This window comes from Passer domesticus, chromosome 7 (genome assembly GCF_036417665.1).
Source record: "Passer domesticus isolate bPasDom1 chromosome 7, bPasDom1.hap1, whole genome shotgun sequence".
NCBI classification, from domain to species: Eukaryota; Metazoa; Chordata; class Aves; order Passeriformes; family Passeridae; genus Passer; species Passer domesticus.
Genome location: NC_087480.1, coordinates 50,757,631 through 50,772,314, shown reverse-complemented (window position 1 = coordinate 50,772,314; position 14,684 = coordinate 50,757,631). Strand labels below are relative to the sequence as shown.

The 14,684-nt window shown below is 37.5% G+C and overlaps 1 long non-coding RNA gene across 1 annotated transcript; it reads right to left on the bottom strand.

Moving 5' to 3' along the window:
- Positions 1-5,982: 5,982 nt before the first annotated feature.
- Positions 5,983-14,278, bottom strand: LOC135305168 (uncharacterized). Its single transcript, XR_010366445.1, has 3 exons — positions 14,016-14,278; positions 13,726-13,808; positions 5,983-6,348 (listed from the first exon to the last, which is right to left on the bottom strand). It is a non-coding gene; the product is annotated as an uncharacterized LOC135305168 (long non-coding RNA).
- Positions 14,279-14,684: the final 406 nt, after the last annotated feature.

Genomic DNA, 14,684 nt, shown 5'->3' with positions numbered 1-14,684 from the left:
GTGAAAAGCAAAAAGGAAATGCCAAGAATTCCTTTTTGGTTTCAAATCATAAAACTCAAATGTCAAATTTTGTGGAAGTGTTTATGTACACTACTGTTAGTTACCAACATGCCACTGGTTATAAAATATATTAAAATTAAGAATTCCTTTAAGAAAAGAGAAGTACTATGGATAATGCACAAAATGCTGCCTGTAGAAGATAACCCCTTGTGTTTTGACCATTCATTTTATTTTGAGAAATTAGTGTTGTTCAATCAATTTATACTCAGGGGATAATTTGTCTAATTACACTGATAAAATAGTAAGATAAAATAATCTCTGAAACTATAATTCTACAGAGAGCTGCCTCTTGTCACAGTGGCCTATTTTTGTGGAGTTTATTTCAGGCCTAAGATTCAAATAGTGATTGCAATTTTACTAGCATTTACTGCAGTAAAGCATGTCAATATATCCTACTTTCTCTGTGTTCTTAAAGCATATTTCCAACACATAAGACAGGTACCACTGCCTAATTTGGTAGATTATTTGCGTTTTCCAGCCATATATGAATAAATTGTCCCATGAAAATCACACTGCCTTATAAAGCATGATAAATACTTCTGTCTCTTTCTAATGATTTGTGTAGCAAATTAATGTTGTTTTACTAATAAAATACAGCCTTTAAATCTCATCAGTATTGACAGTAATGCTTTGTACAGTGAAAATGCCATCAAATGTCACTACAAAAGTCTCCCAGGTTAGTTAGACAAACTAATACTACGACATCAGCTCTATTTAAGTGCTGATCAGAGTGGGACTATGAACATCTTGTTAGTGTGTCCTGGAGGTGAATGTTGGTGAATAGTCCACTCCAAATCTGAGGTGGAATGGCCCAGAACAGTAACTCAGCCCAAATGCTGTTCTCAAGTGGCTGATTCCTTACTTTTACAATTTGGTGCAGAGCCAGCAGAGCGCTGGCAGACAGATGCAATTTGTGCCTTTGCTTCCAGACTTACTGTTCAAGACAATGGAAAACACAGCTCTATTTTTTCTATTTTTGCAGAGTCTTTAGGTAGTCTTTAGATGCAACAAGGGGATTTAATGAAATCTGGTGTTCATAAAGTTCTGAGCTCATCATTTAAAAAATATGATGAGCGATGAATATTTTACACTTTTAAAGGAACAAATTTTGCAAATTACAGATACATCCTTTGTGACACCTTTAATATGCCAAATTATGCTTCAGTTAAACCTGATTTTATGCAACCCTATTCAAAGAGCTATTATTCAAAGAGCTATTAATATAATCAGTCTATTTAGGAAAATCTCGTCTGCTATTCAGATTTGAATAATGCATATACTCTTATTTCTTTATATTATTTTCATCACAATTTGTCTAATTTCTCTCTTTTTTTGGAGATAAATGTAATATAAAGCTTTTAAAACCTTGGTTTTTGTGAATTTGAAAGTGCAATATTAATGTTAAAATTAAGCTAATTTGTAGTATTTTGTTAGATTTTTCTTCCTGCATTTTAAAGAGAACTTCTGCTACTTTTCAAATTAAATACTGTTTTTGACAAAAAGAGTTCTGAGAATGTCTCTTCCAAAGTCTGAGTATTGTGGTAAGATGATATATTGCAAGTTTTTTTTTTTTTTGCCAGGAGATATTTCAGAACAATTAGAAATCAGGGCCTTGACTCTTTCTCTTTTTGAAAGAAAGGCATCTTTGCCATGAATTTCAGAACTCAACTCTAGCAATAAGAACTTCATCTGAAATTGATCTTTAGTATTGTTTTCCTGTCCAATTCTCTGACTCAATATGTTTGTAAGGCATTTTGCATTTAGATGTTGTTATGCATTAAAGTATCTCTGATTTGGTTTATGAAAATATGAACAAATGTAAAGACTTGGAAGTCAAAGAGAAAATCCTCAATGTTTCATGATGATATTTGTACATAATAACAACTTTGAATAAAAAGAATGCAGCCTGCAGTACAGACTTTGTCCTCAGAAAAGGTATTTTTAATGTGTGAGATTGAGGCACTAACAACTAACATGGATTGAGACTGAATAAATGTACAGAAATATATTTTTTCACCTATTGCAACATGCACTGTCATTAAATAGAACACAGTGTCTAAATACAACAACAGAGAGTCTGTAGACTGAACAGAAGCAATCTCCTGATATATTGATATTGTCTTTATCTCTCCTCTTCTGCTGTTTGTAAACAGAGAGGTTTACAAAGCTGTTGCTTTTTCAGTTTTCTTTACCTAAATCTCCATTGTGATGTCTGATCTTTTTCAGAGAAATATAGCTGTTGGTTTTGTACCTGAATCATTATTTTGTGGGGTTCTCCCAGTCCCCTGAGAACTAATGCAGATTTTCAAGTTGTTGTAAACTGATTTTACTACAGTATTTGAAAGAGGAGGAAAATCAGGGAGAAAGAAATGTCTGCTTTTCTCTGAAATGAAGTCTGGCAGGTCAGACTAGAGGCAGTTCAATGTAAATCCCTGACAGCATCAGTGTGGAGTTTGGGTACTTGGCCCCAGTGGTCCTGGTCAGCAGAACTGCTGCTATGGCTCTTGGCATGTTTGCCAAGGAGCTCTCTTGCTCTGCTAATGTTTGATAGGAATGTGGGCTCATGGATGTAGTATAGAAATTATTGCCTTCTTTTGGGATGAATAATAAAATATTTTATTGTAATTTTTTTAGCATGAACTGCATTAATTAACTATATGAAGGAAATAAGGAATTTTAGATGAGTTCTAGCTGAAGAAACATATTTCACCACAATATCTAATAATGCAAGTTTTTGCTTATGAAAAATATTGAAAAACTTATTTTTAAGTTTTCCCAAATCCTTACTTTGTGCTTTTAACAGGGAGACAGTGGTGAACAGTGAGGGAGGAGACCTCTTAGTTTAGTGGAAAAAGCTTTTAATGACAGACTTAGAGTTACAAGTTGTGCTTGTAACACAGATGCCCTGACAACGATTTGTGTAATCCTTTCACTTGACAGCTCTTCCAGTAAAGGCACAAATTTGTACTTTATATATATAAACCCTCTCTGGCTTGAAATGGGAAAGCAAGCATGGTAAATCCATTGCAAGTCACAGTCTCCAGGCATTCACATCACAGTATTGAAATTTCTTTTAAAATCCTTCACACATACTTTCCAAACATTCTTATTTTTACAATGTGGATTTTGTTTCCAATGAGTATTTTAAAAGATAATTTTACTTGCTGAGCTTAAGTTTTGAAACCAGTAAGCCTTTTTCATGCATCTCTATGTTGAATTTTTAACCATCAGATACAGAAACCAATCAAAGAATGACATAAATCTCAGCTCTGTTGGTAACAATACCTGAAATGCCCAATGGGTGTTTGCCATTAGCGTGTACAAATTTGGTAGTGAAAAAATCCTAATTGTAGGACTACAAAAGTGGAGGTTAACCTTGTCTTTCTATGTCAACAAACTAAAACTGCATGTTGTTTCACAGTTGATATGTTTTCATTATCTACAAAGCAAACCAGAAAAGAAAGGGAGTTCCAAGTATGACCTCTTTCCAGGAACAGGAGCATTGTGAATTGAGGTGAAGCTCTAGATAAATATGCTATAACTGCTTTCTCCTTTGGTAAAGAACAAGCTAATACCTTTCAATATCAAGGATAACTGAATATAGCTTTAACAATACTTGTCTTTTAGAATTCTGTGCTACCAACTGAATGTGCAATTTCCTTGGCAGGGTTCTTGGTTAGAGTGAATTGCTGCAAGGGCAAGGTTCATGAAGCTCAGATTGGTGGTTTGGCTCATGAGCTCCAAGGCAGATAATACATTGCCTGTGAGAGAACCAGCTCTTTTCTTGAGCTGTGCTAATTGTCAAACTATTGAGCTAGTGAATTTACCAGAAGACTTTCTCAAGAATTGACCCGGGGGATGATTTCTTTTTTAAAGAGGCAAAAAAACCCCCAGAACATGGCACAAAAAATAGGCTTATGTTAATGACATTACTGAGGACACAAACTGGGAAAGATGACATGACAAAAAAGAATAGTGGAATACTGTCCAACAAGACTGCCTTTAAAACTTGATTAATAGTATTTTAATAGTTTAACAGTTTAAAATGAAAGGCCATGACTTCAAATTTTAGGGACTGAGGGAAGTTCTTAACTAGAGATGCTACATGAGAAATACCTTGATTCATTCATTCAATGACTAACCCGCCTGAGGGCTGCAGCTGGGAAAAGGTGACTGCTGTGCATGACAGGAAGGAAGACCAGGAGAAACTGGGAGGTAATGTTTCAACCCAGAGCAATAGTGACTTTTTTATTTTCAACCCTGTGCTCAGTGCAGCCTTCCTCTGTTGTTTCAGCATTGGACAGATTTGGAAAAAAGGCCTAATAAAATGATTATGAGACTCTTTAAACATCAAAGTGAAGATCCTGTGTTCTTTGGTACAGCTAAAAAGAATTTGTTAGGGTGACAAGAGTCTTGGAGAGAGGAGTTTTTCAAGCCAACCAACTGTACTGCCAAGAATACAGGTGTGGCCACAAGCTGCCTTCAGTCTGGAAACACTGAGGAGGATTTCTAACACAGATGGAACAGTACACAGGAAGAGTATGGGGGCAAAACCCAGGCTGATTTTAGGGCAGAACTTTAACCTTTATGAAGACAGACTGTATGAAATGGTTGCTGGAGCACCAGCAAACAAGGTGTGATTCCCCAGTAGGTTCCTTTTGGTCTCAAGAATTGTTTTATCTGTAATTGCCAGGTGTTTTGAACTCTCAAAGTTTGAATTTAAATGTGGACAGATTTAGAAAAGGCAGGTAGTATTGTAGAGAATTTTTTAAAACTGGAATGCAGGAGCTTGCCTTTTTGACTGAAATGCAATGCCAAAGCCCTCCTGGGGTCTCTCTTCAGAGTAGGTGGTTTTGAATGTTGCTGCTCCACAGGTGCAGAGGGAAATGGCTTTTCTTGCTTTTCTTTTGTGTGCCAAATGTATGGAAGCTGTGTCAGGGGAGGAGATGTCTCTGGAATGCAGAGCTTACTACTGCTGCTGGAAGTCAAGAGTAACTCTTTCTATCCACAGCTACTGGACTTTTCATTTGGTGTTAAAATGGATCCTGGTTTTTGTGTGGATTTGGTATGCTACACTAATTTTTCTATGTTTTATCTATGTTTAAAACCATCACTATAACTTTTGAGTGTAAGGAAGGAGGCTGCCAAGGTTTCATCCTGTCCCCAGGAACAGGTGAGAGAAGTTCTAGTCTTCATCTAGAATTAGGTGTAGGCTCTGAGTTGCCCAGGACATAGGAGGGGGCAGAGCTAAGCTCTGTTCCTCTTCTAGCTGTGCTTGAATGAAGAAAGGGAGCAGACAAAATGGTGTCTGTGGGTTATGCTGCAGACTGTTGCTTGGGACATTATTTTCTCCATTGTCTAGATTTCTAGCCCCTAGTAAATAAAAAAATGCCTGTGATTTGTACCCTGCTAAACTTGCTACAAAATGCTCTCCTTCTGTATTTCTGGCCTTTCAAATTTGTGGTTAGTCTCTTGAATGATCAGGGGAAAAGGGATTAGTAAATAGCTTTGGCATTAATCTGTATTCAGCTCTGTGTTGAACATCCATTATTTTTATGATTATAATAAAATGAATAGCAGTGTAACAGCTGCCTTGGGTTTTCAATTAAATGCATTAATACATATGCAAGAAAATAGCCTGTCTCAATAGTATTTATAGGGAAAAGAATATTTTTCAAGATTTGTGGCAAATCATTATTATGCCTTTTTTAATATGGCATTTGGAAATATGAGAGTGGAATTGCCAGCATGCTGCTTTATTACTTGCAAGTGGAATGTGTGATAATCAGCCCTTTGCAACACTTCTTAATGATGACAATTTTCAATGCATAAATATCAGCTTTATGACTTGATGAACAAGTCTGGAGTCAGTGCCTGGTTTAGTAAGAACATGGTTAATGCTCGCAAAAGGTCCTAAATGCATATTTACAGCTTTGCAGAGTTATTTGTAAAAGAAATTTTGATGGCATGAGTGAAGTGTGTTTATTCCAGTGAAGTCCTGGTTTATTCTGATGGTTTGAGAGTTGGGGGCATTTGCTTCCCTCATTGTTTCCAAACTACTTTATTTTCTTCATCTTTGCTCCAAGTCAGAATGATGCCTTTGACAGTTTTGTTTGCTTGCAGCTTACATTCTTCTCTGTGCCTGTTAGCTTTGCCAAACAACACTGAACAATAAGGGAGTCACTTTTCCAGCCAGCTCAGCTTTTGTCAGACTTTGCACTCCAGCTCATTCTTCCATTCTTTCCAGCTGTATTTTGTATCTGGGGCCTCATGTTCCTGTCTATGAGTCTGAAAGAAAGGTCTTATAATACTCTTTTTGCAGATGTTGTTTCTTATGTGGGAGTAATAGACTGCCTGATGTCTGTTAATATTTCCACCATAACAAATGCAATGGCAAAAGTCACCTTGACTTTGTAGCATAGAAGTTGACTGATTTAAAAAAAATACCAAAATTACCATCCTGCTATATTATTTACTTCATTTCTAGTGCAGGTGGAAGTTTAAGTTCTCTAAATCTTCATTCCCTTATCCAGAGCCAGTAATAAAGCCTAAGAGGTAATAAGCTCACTAGGATTAGTATGAGACAAGTAGTGTTACATGCATAATTCATTCATTTTACTCATAGCATTAAACCTCTTTTATTGAATTGTTTCACTGCAGAAGGATTTTAATCTTCTATTAGTAAGAACACCTAAATAAAATAATGAATAACCTTGAACCAGTTGGACTGTGAAACTTGCAGGATCACCATCTTTCTTCCCAATGCCACTCTACCTCCCATGATCTCATACCCAAGACTCCTGGCCTTTCCCCTTTACCAAATTGCTGTTTGCTAATTTACACAGAAACGGAGGCAGGTAAGAGAAGTGTTTTCAGTGTTGAATTGTTGCAATTCAACATCATCCATCATAAACAGTTGTCAAAACATTACCCTCAAAATCATCACAGAAAGTTCTTTAGAGTCCAGGGCAATTGGCTCAAAAACCTTAAAAAGCAACCTGAAATTATTTCTATCTGATACTCTCACTGTGGTAGATAGAAAACAAGTCCTGTGATACATTGAAGTGGACAGAGAGCACAGATTTCATTAATTTAAGAAGTTTATTTTCTACAGCCCGTTAGTGTGAATGATTTATAAGGAGGTCATGATTGCTGTGAGGGTTAAGTAAGGAGAAAAAAATATTTCTATTTACACGCTTCAGTTTATGAACAGGAATGTGTTTCGTTTGTCTAGAAAAAGGGTTCTTTATTGACTGCAGTTAAAAAACCTGGGTTTTCATACTAGGTTTTCACTGTCTGAGGAAGTACCTAAATCTACTCTCAAGCATCTGTCCTGAAAAGCATCTCATCTAGGCAAGGACTAGCTGAGTATAGACAAAGCAATGTGTATGATCAACTCTTGGTAGGATTTACAAGAAAAAAGGTCTGATATTTGCTTACAAGCATGTGGGGACAAAGACATGAGTTCTGCTTTGTCCGAGTCCATGGAGAGGCAGGGAAGGATTTCTCCTGGAAAATTTGGAATCACACTTCTCTTTTCAAGATTAAAACAAGCTTTTCAGCAGTTTCTGCTTCCTGCTTCTTCCCTTGGATTAATTCCAACCAGCTTCTTGCAATTATCTCCCCATTATGTTCATGTGGGATGGGAGTTTAAAAGATGACATCACTCAGACACATATTGTGATATGTATGACTAATCAGTAGTTAACAATGCAACAATTAATTCCTCTGTGGCATTTTATTTGTCACTTAAAAATATTCCTTTGACTCACAGAGCAACTCATACCCTGCAGGAAAAAATCTCTGCTCATTAGAGCTGATCTGCAGTTATCACTTGGCTGGTCTTTCCACTGACTCCACTCTCCTCATTTATTTTAACCTTGATCTGAGATCTCACCTCTCTTTTTAAATTTTTTTTATGTCCTTTTATTTGCAGTAGAATGTCTGTCTTGCTTCCAGGCAGAGCAAAGAAATAAAAAAGTATTATTAAAAGGAAATAAAAAAAGTTAAAAAAAGAAGACTTTCTCCATTCTTCAACCAGCCTGTGTGAAAAAGTACAAAAATGGCTAAAATAAGGTATGCCCCTGTGTGAATGTTTCCCCTGAGCTATAGGCTCAGTGCAAGAAGCATCACTGTTTTCCAGTGTCTTCGTTTGCACTTTCTTGCTTTTCCTTCAGATCAGTCCTACTTGTAGTTTCTCTGTGGATTAACTTATTCTTTGGGAACTCATCCTCACAAGAATAAAATTTTTTATCTCTTTGCCTGAATCTGTTTTCAGCATGGCTCATGAAACTGAGAAGCCAATGACATCTGTTTTTCTGAAGAAAATAAAATTGTCAAGTCTTCTCTACTAGGTTAATCTGCACAATCTACACAGATCTTTTGGAGTACTTTTAAAATTTTTATTCATAATGAGAGTTCCAAATAACGTGGTTTTGGCTGTTGTGTGGCCTAAAAGCATGAGGTTACACTCTAAGGTCCTGTTCTATGGGAAATCTTGTTATACACTCATTATTCTACACAGGCAGCGAGGGAGTGAACAGTCTAGTAACAATCTCACAGAGGCAAGCAGGAGGAATCAGAGGCAAAGCAACTTTTACTATACACAGATAAAACATGAATTTTTACTGCTAAATTATTAACATATTTCTACAACTATGAAAGTGAAATAGATTTTAAAGGGATTATAAATGTTAAGGCAGCAGAATGTTTAAGATGCATGCATGTTACTAATGTGTACACTCAGTGAAATTCCCTGTATTCTTGAGAGGCAATGCCTATTTGGAAGGATATCTGAAACATGCTTAAGTGGTGGAGTGCACCCTGTCTGAAATGATAATAGCTGAGATATCTATGGGTCAGCTAGATTTATTCTTTTGAGAAATCTGGTCTAATAAATGTTGGAGTTTTTCTTTAAGCTGAAAAATCTGACTTGTCCAAATGGAACCTTTTCTTACCCCCTTTGATTCAGTTTGATAGCTGAAGATATTCTGTTGTACAGGGAGTTGGGCACTCCTTCAGCCAGAGAACAGCAAATCACTTCATTGCAATAGAGGTGCAGTCAGAGCAATCTAATCACTGTCAGTCATTTCTGAAAGCTGGGCAATTTTAACCTCTTGCATTACACCTATGAAGGTGTTATTACTGGTCTGGTAATTTCCACATCAATCTCCTAACTTCTGTCTGAGATCTTAGCATACCTCTGAAGTGTGTGGGTAGGAACATAAAGGGCTTCAGGAGATGCAGGCTCTATTATGTTGCCAGGTAAAGTGCTCCAGTGGGTGAATATTCTTAAGCTGGAAAAATATCTCAAACAAGAGAAGTGCCATTTCTTGACCTAAACATGAACTCTCAAGGAGCTCTTTCTGTTATGAGAAAAATCTTCCCCAGTTTGATCTTCCCATGTAAGCTGATATAAATCTCATGGTTTAAAGGTAATAGGGCTTCTGCTGTTTTGGTACTTACATTTATGTATCTGTGTTCCTGTATCCCAGAAGTATAATTACAGCTCCTTTTAACAGAACATGTGAGTGGAGTGTTTTTGCCTACATCTGTGGTGCTTATACTAGGCCTTTGTTCTTGGCCATGTGTAAGTAAAACAAGATAAGATGCATGCCCCACACAATCCAAATATAAATGGAAGGACAGGGAAAGGAAGGAAAACAGCAAAGTGATCTGTAGAGGAAGCTCTTAATTCTGGTGTGGTTAAACAACAGTTTATCTGAAGTTCAGACTGCAGTCATCAGTCAATACCTCTCTCAGACACAATGGGGTTTATATCTTTGCCTGTGCTATTATACCAGGGAAAAGTGACTGATGCCTCTCTTGAATGTTCCCCTCTGTTTCTCCTGGCACTGAGGAAAACAGGAGGGGCAGAATGGTGCTGTGCCATGGAGGGATGTGTCCTGGAGAGCAGCATGCTGGTGCAGGGCTGCTCAGCAGCTGCACAGCTCCTGGCAGGCTGGAGCTCTTTTGTGGGAGGATGAATGTCCTGATGTACATTTTTATGTGACCATTTCAAGGCCAAGCTGTTCTGTTTACTGTAGATATCACCCTCTGTCCTCAGAGGGAATACTCACAAATATGTATATCCCTGTTATGTTTTAGCCCAAGACTATATATGTAAAAGCTGGACATTATTTGAAAGAATAAGGATTTAAAATATTTTAAAATATTTAAAATATTTTCTCTCAGGAGCAATACTTAAAGAAATTAAAGACCATTAAAATGATTATTGGAGGAGTATTTCTCTTCCACAGAATGATTTCCATTACTCATAAAGAGTGGCTTATGTCTCAGTGTTTGTCAGGTCTTAAAATCATGATGTGGATATCTACAAAACAATGAATACATAAAAGCTAATTTAAATGGTAGTGGAGACTGAGAGTCTCTTCATGTTCCAGACATTTTTATTCTGCAGAAATTTCCAATTACTTCTTAAGCCCATTTTACATATCCTTCCTAAATATTTAACAACAATAAATCTTTTTTCTCTTATTTTTTAAAATAAAAGTTAGTACACCAAACTACATATAAATACATTAACATGCAGTGCAGCTTTACCTATAATAACAAATATACTGGCCTTTAATTGAATGGAAGGACTAGATATTTGTCTATTTCATAAATATATCAGGACTATGTGCTGATTCATTAGGCAGAATACATTTAAATCTGAAATAAATTGAGATTTAGTAAGTAATTAACAAAAATGCCAAATGCCAACCAGTCTCTACTGCAGATGCTGCATTTTCTTTCCAAATTCTTTTTCTCACTCCCATCATTTTTCCCGTACTTGCAGAAATGCATTTTCATTAACTAGTAGATTTTTAAGATTGTAATTGAGGAAAAGCTTGCTGAGCTCATGCTTGAGTTACCTATTTCTATCAGCTCTATCTTCAGTAAACGCTTTGCAGCAGATTCCAAATCACCTCATATCAGAACAACAATGTGAGGACAACCAATTCTGCTCAGGAAGCATTGTATAAGGTACCAGAATGGTACTAAATATTGTTTGAATTGCACTTGTGTGCTCATGAGAGCCTTCTGAACTTTCCCTTCTGCTGGGGTTGCACCAAAGCATGAGGGAAGGACTGGGAATTGTGTTTCCTGCAGCCATGTGAGTGTCTGGTGGCATGGTTGTGTCCCTGCCTGCATGGCTGAGCAGCTTCTGCCCAGCCCAGCGTGGGCTGTGCCCCCAGCCTGGGCTGATGTGCTGGGGCTGCACAGCTGTCATAACCATGTCGTGAGTCTGATGCTGGAAATAAAACAGCTCAAGACATGTTCCCCAGCAGTCCCATCCCATTTGTGATTTTGTATATAAACCCGTGGCTGGCATTATTTGGTACGGCTGGAGCTAAACCCGTGCTGCTGGGAACTGAACAGGGAAGGGTTTCTCTGTGAGGGAAAGCTGTTTTGGGAAGCAATGACTCAGAAAAGGGCTCTGGGGTTGAGGGAGCTCCCAGTGCAACATTATGAAGGTGATTCCTTTCCTGCCTGAACAAAGGAGTAGGAAATTGTTCAAGCTGTAATTACCATGGTACAATGGTTACCAGAATACCACATTCAGATCTGGAAGTTTTTTAGCTGGGGAGGTATAAGAGAGAAACTCTGAGATTTGGAAACCTTTCTCTGCAGCAGGATTCAGCAAAGTTTATTAAAGAGAAGATAAAGGAGCAGCTTGCCCTTATGTGCAGCATAGATTTGATAACAGCAGCTCTCCTGTCTGGCTGAAAGAGGTAAAATGGGATCCATGCTATTAAATTTAAGACTAGGCAGTTTAGATTCGAAGCAGGCACATCTTGAACAGTGTGAGTGATTTGCCAGTGGAATGATTTAATAAAGATTGTAATATATTTCCCCTTATTGGGCATTCTAAAATCTGAACTGGATGCTTTTTGGAAGGAAATGCTCCAATTCAAACAAGATGAATACATAAGTCTTATAGCACAATTTATTCCAGGGGTCACACTGGAGGATTGAAACGATCCAGTCTTATCCTTTTATTGTGCAAAAGAAATTGTTCAGTGGTTGGTCTGTGCACTAACATTGCATGAAAGGATTAATTCTCTAGCAGACCCAAACTATATCAATCTAACATAGAGCTCTCAAGTCCCCTTTTGAAACTCTAGCTTTATCCTAGAAGGAATGGTGGCCATAACTCCTTAGGTTTTGTTGCCTTGAGTAAGTTAATCAGACTAAGAGCTGTTAATGTGTTTAATGTTGCTCATGTATCTTGAGCCAGCATGTGGCAGTAATGAAAAAGGCAATTACTAGTTTTATTTTTGAATCTCAAAATTTTCAGCAGTGGGACTGTTGTGCTTTTGATTTGAGGCAATATAAATGAGGCTTCATACAGCTGATTTGTGAATAAAGTTAACTGCTGGTCTGTGAGCTCTTCCTGACTGCAAACTCAGAGGGAAAGAACAGGTTGCTGCTGCTGTGGGTTATCTGGCAGAATGCAGATGTGCACAGTATTTCCCCCTTCCTTAGTGCATTGGTGCTCCTCTCTGCTTGGTTTCTCTATTGGAATATAGAGACTGGGTGGATACTAAAATAAAGCTGTGCTATTGCAGAGCCCAAATGGAAGTGACACTATAGAAACTTCCTCAAAATAGAGGACACCATGGCAAATTTGGAACAGAGATGGTTATGCTAAATAAATGTTAAGGACTGTTTAATTGGAGAAATGTATTTAGAATGGGCTAATTAATGTCTAAAATATATATAATTACTAGAAATGCATTTGAGTTGATACTCTGCAATTCTGAAAGATCAGCATTATTCCATGTTGCCTTAGGAACTAATATTTAATACTAATGATTCTCACTCATTTGTATTTTCCTAAACTTTCCGAATTAGACGTGTCAGCGTGCAGGACACATTGCTGCCAGGCATTTCACACTTAGAGGGAGTTCTCTTTATTTCTCCTCCAATAAAGCTATTTCTTTCTTGCTGTCTCATTTCTTATGAACCCTGCTGTTGTTGTGTAGTTTTTTGGGGTTTTTTTCCTTCTATACCTGGCACAAAGTGAGCAGATACTCTAACCTGCTCACAGTGACTACCTCATCTTCTGCCTATGTGCTTGTAATCCATGTAGAATGCCACAACATGCAAATTGGTAGAATTGTTAATAGGATTGTTAATTGTTAATCAGGTTGTGATTTTGGAAGCCTTTTGTTAGGAATGTTTGTCATCCTAAGTGGTTACAGCTGGCAGACTGCACCCTCCACACCTGTTTGAAATTTGACTCAGGGTTAAATTCTGTGGTCCTGTAATTTGCCATGCCTTTGCTTACCAATGCACTTTATATTATGGGGCAAACACCAGGAAACCACATGCCTTTATTTGTTTAGATTTTCCATTCTTTCCATTTCAAGGTAAGTAAGAATTATGTTTTGAAAGGGGTGATTCACAGGCGTAATCATTCCAATTTGGCAATGATACTGAACCATAGTGTCACATCCTTTAAGTACAGCACAAAAATTGCTAGGCTAAAGAAAATGGCCCTGTTTATATCACTGCAACTTCCTTGGTCTTATTATAGCTCTTCTTTTGATAACTGTCTTAGTTTCCTCTTCTAATGGTGCTATATATTCAGATAGCAATGAAGTCAATAAATCAGAGCTTCCTATTTAGTCAGGTGTGCAAACACACTTTACTTACCTGAAGAGCAAAGAAAGGGACATGGTGGATGGGCTGACTCACTACAAGAAGATTTCTTCTCATTTTTTCCCATGCATTCAGTACTGCAACAGCAAAACAACCTCTGATTTATTCCTACAAAAGAAGAACTTGCCCACAAATTGCTGTATTCTATGCATCCAAGTTATTTTCCAGGTTACATTTTCTTGCTTGATTTGTTGATAAGATATAAAGGTTTTAGAACTGAAAGCAAAACTGCATATATATTTACCTTTGCAGCATCTGCTGTAAAAGGCAAATAATTTGTTTACCTTCCAGAGAAGACAAACTTCTTTCATTGCTTCACCCTCCATGACCAGTAAAAAAGATCAGATCTCAGCAGGTGGCATAACTTTCTGTAGGGTTCTTTTTCACCCTAAATGTTCAATGTAATAGTATTTAATTGCTTCTGCTAAGCTTTTTTTAAGTGGAAAGAAGATGGATCTCAAAATGATGGATGGAGACAGGGTCTAATGTGCATTTTCAGGAGGCAAATGCCTTGCTGCTTCATCCTCACTCACTGGCTCAACTTCCTGTGGTGTTTGACCAGCTGGGCTGCTCTCAGCTGGAAGCATTGGATCAACAAATGCTAATATTGATTCTCTTCCTGCCTAATTGGGCTGTCTCTTGAAAGGCTACTGTGATTTACATGTTGAAGGTACAAAACACTCTTCAAGATATGGCTACACTGAGCATTGGTAAAAAGAAAGACAATTCCCAACTCAAAGGCAGCGTGGTTCCTATTCTGTCACAGGTCCATTTGGGCTGCATGAAAAACACTTGTGAAACCTGCCTGATGCTTCAGAATTGTCTTTTATCTCACAAAATGCAGAGGAAGCAGGGCTCAGCAGCAGGCCAGAGGCAGAGTTATTGATGTTACCCTGAGCTCTGAATTGCACTGGGTAGGCAGCTCTTATGTGTCTCTTTTAAAGACAAGATAA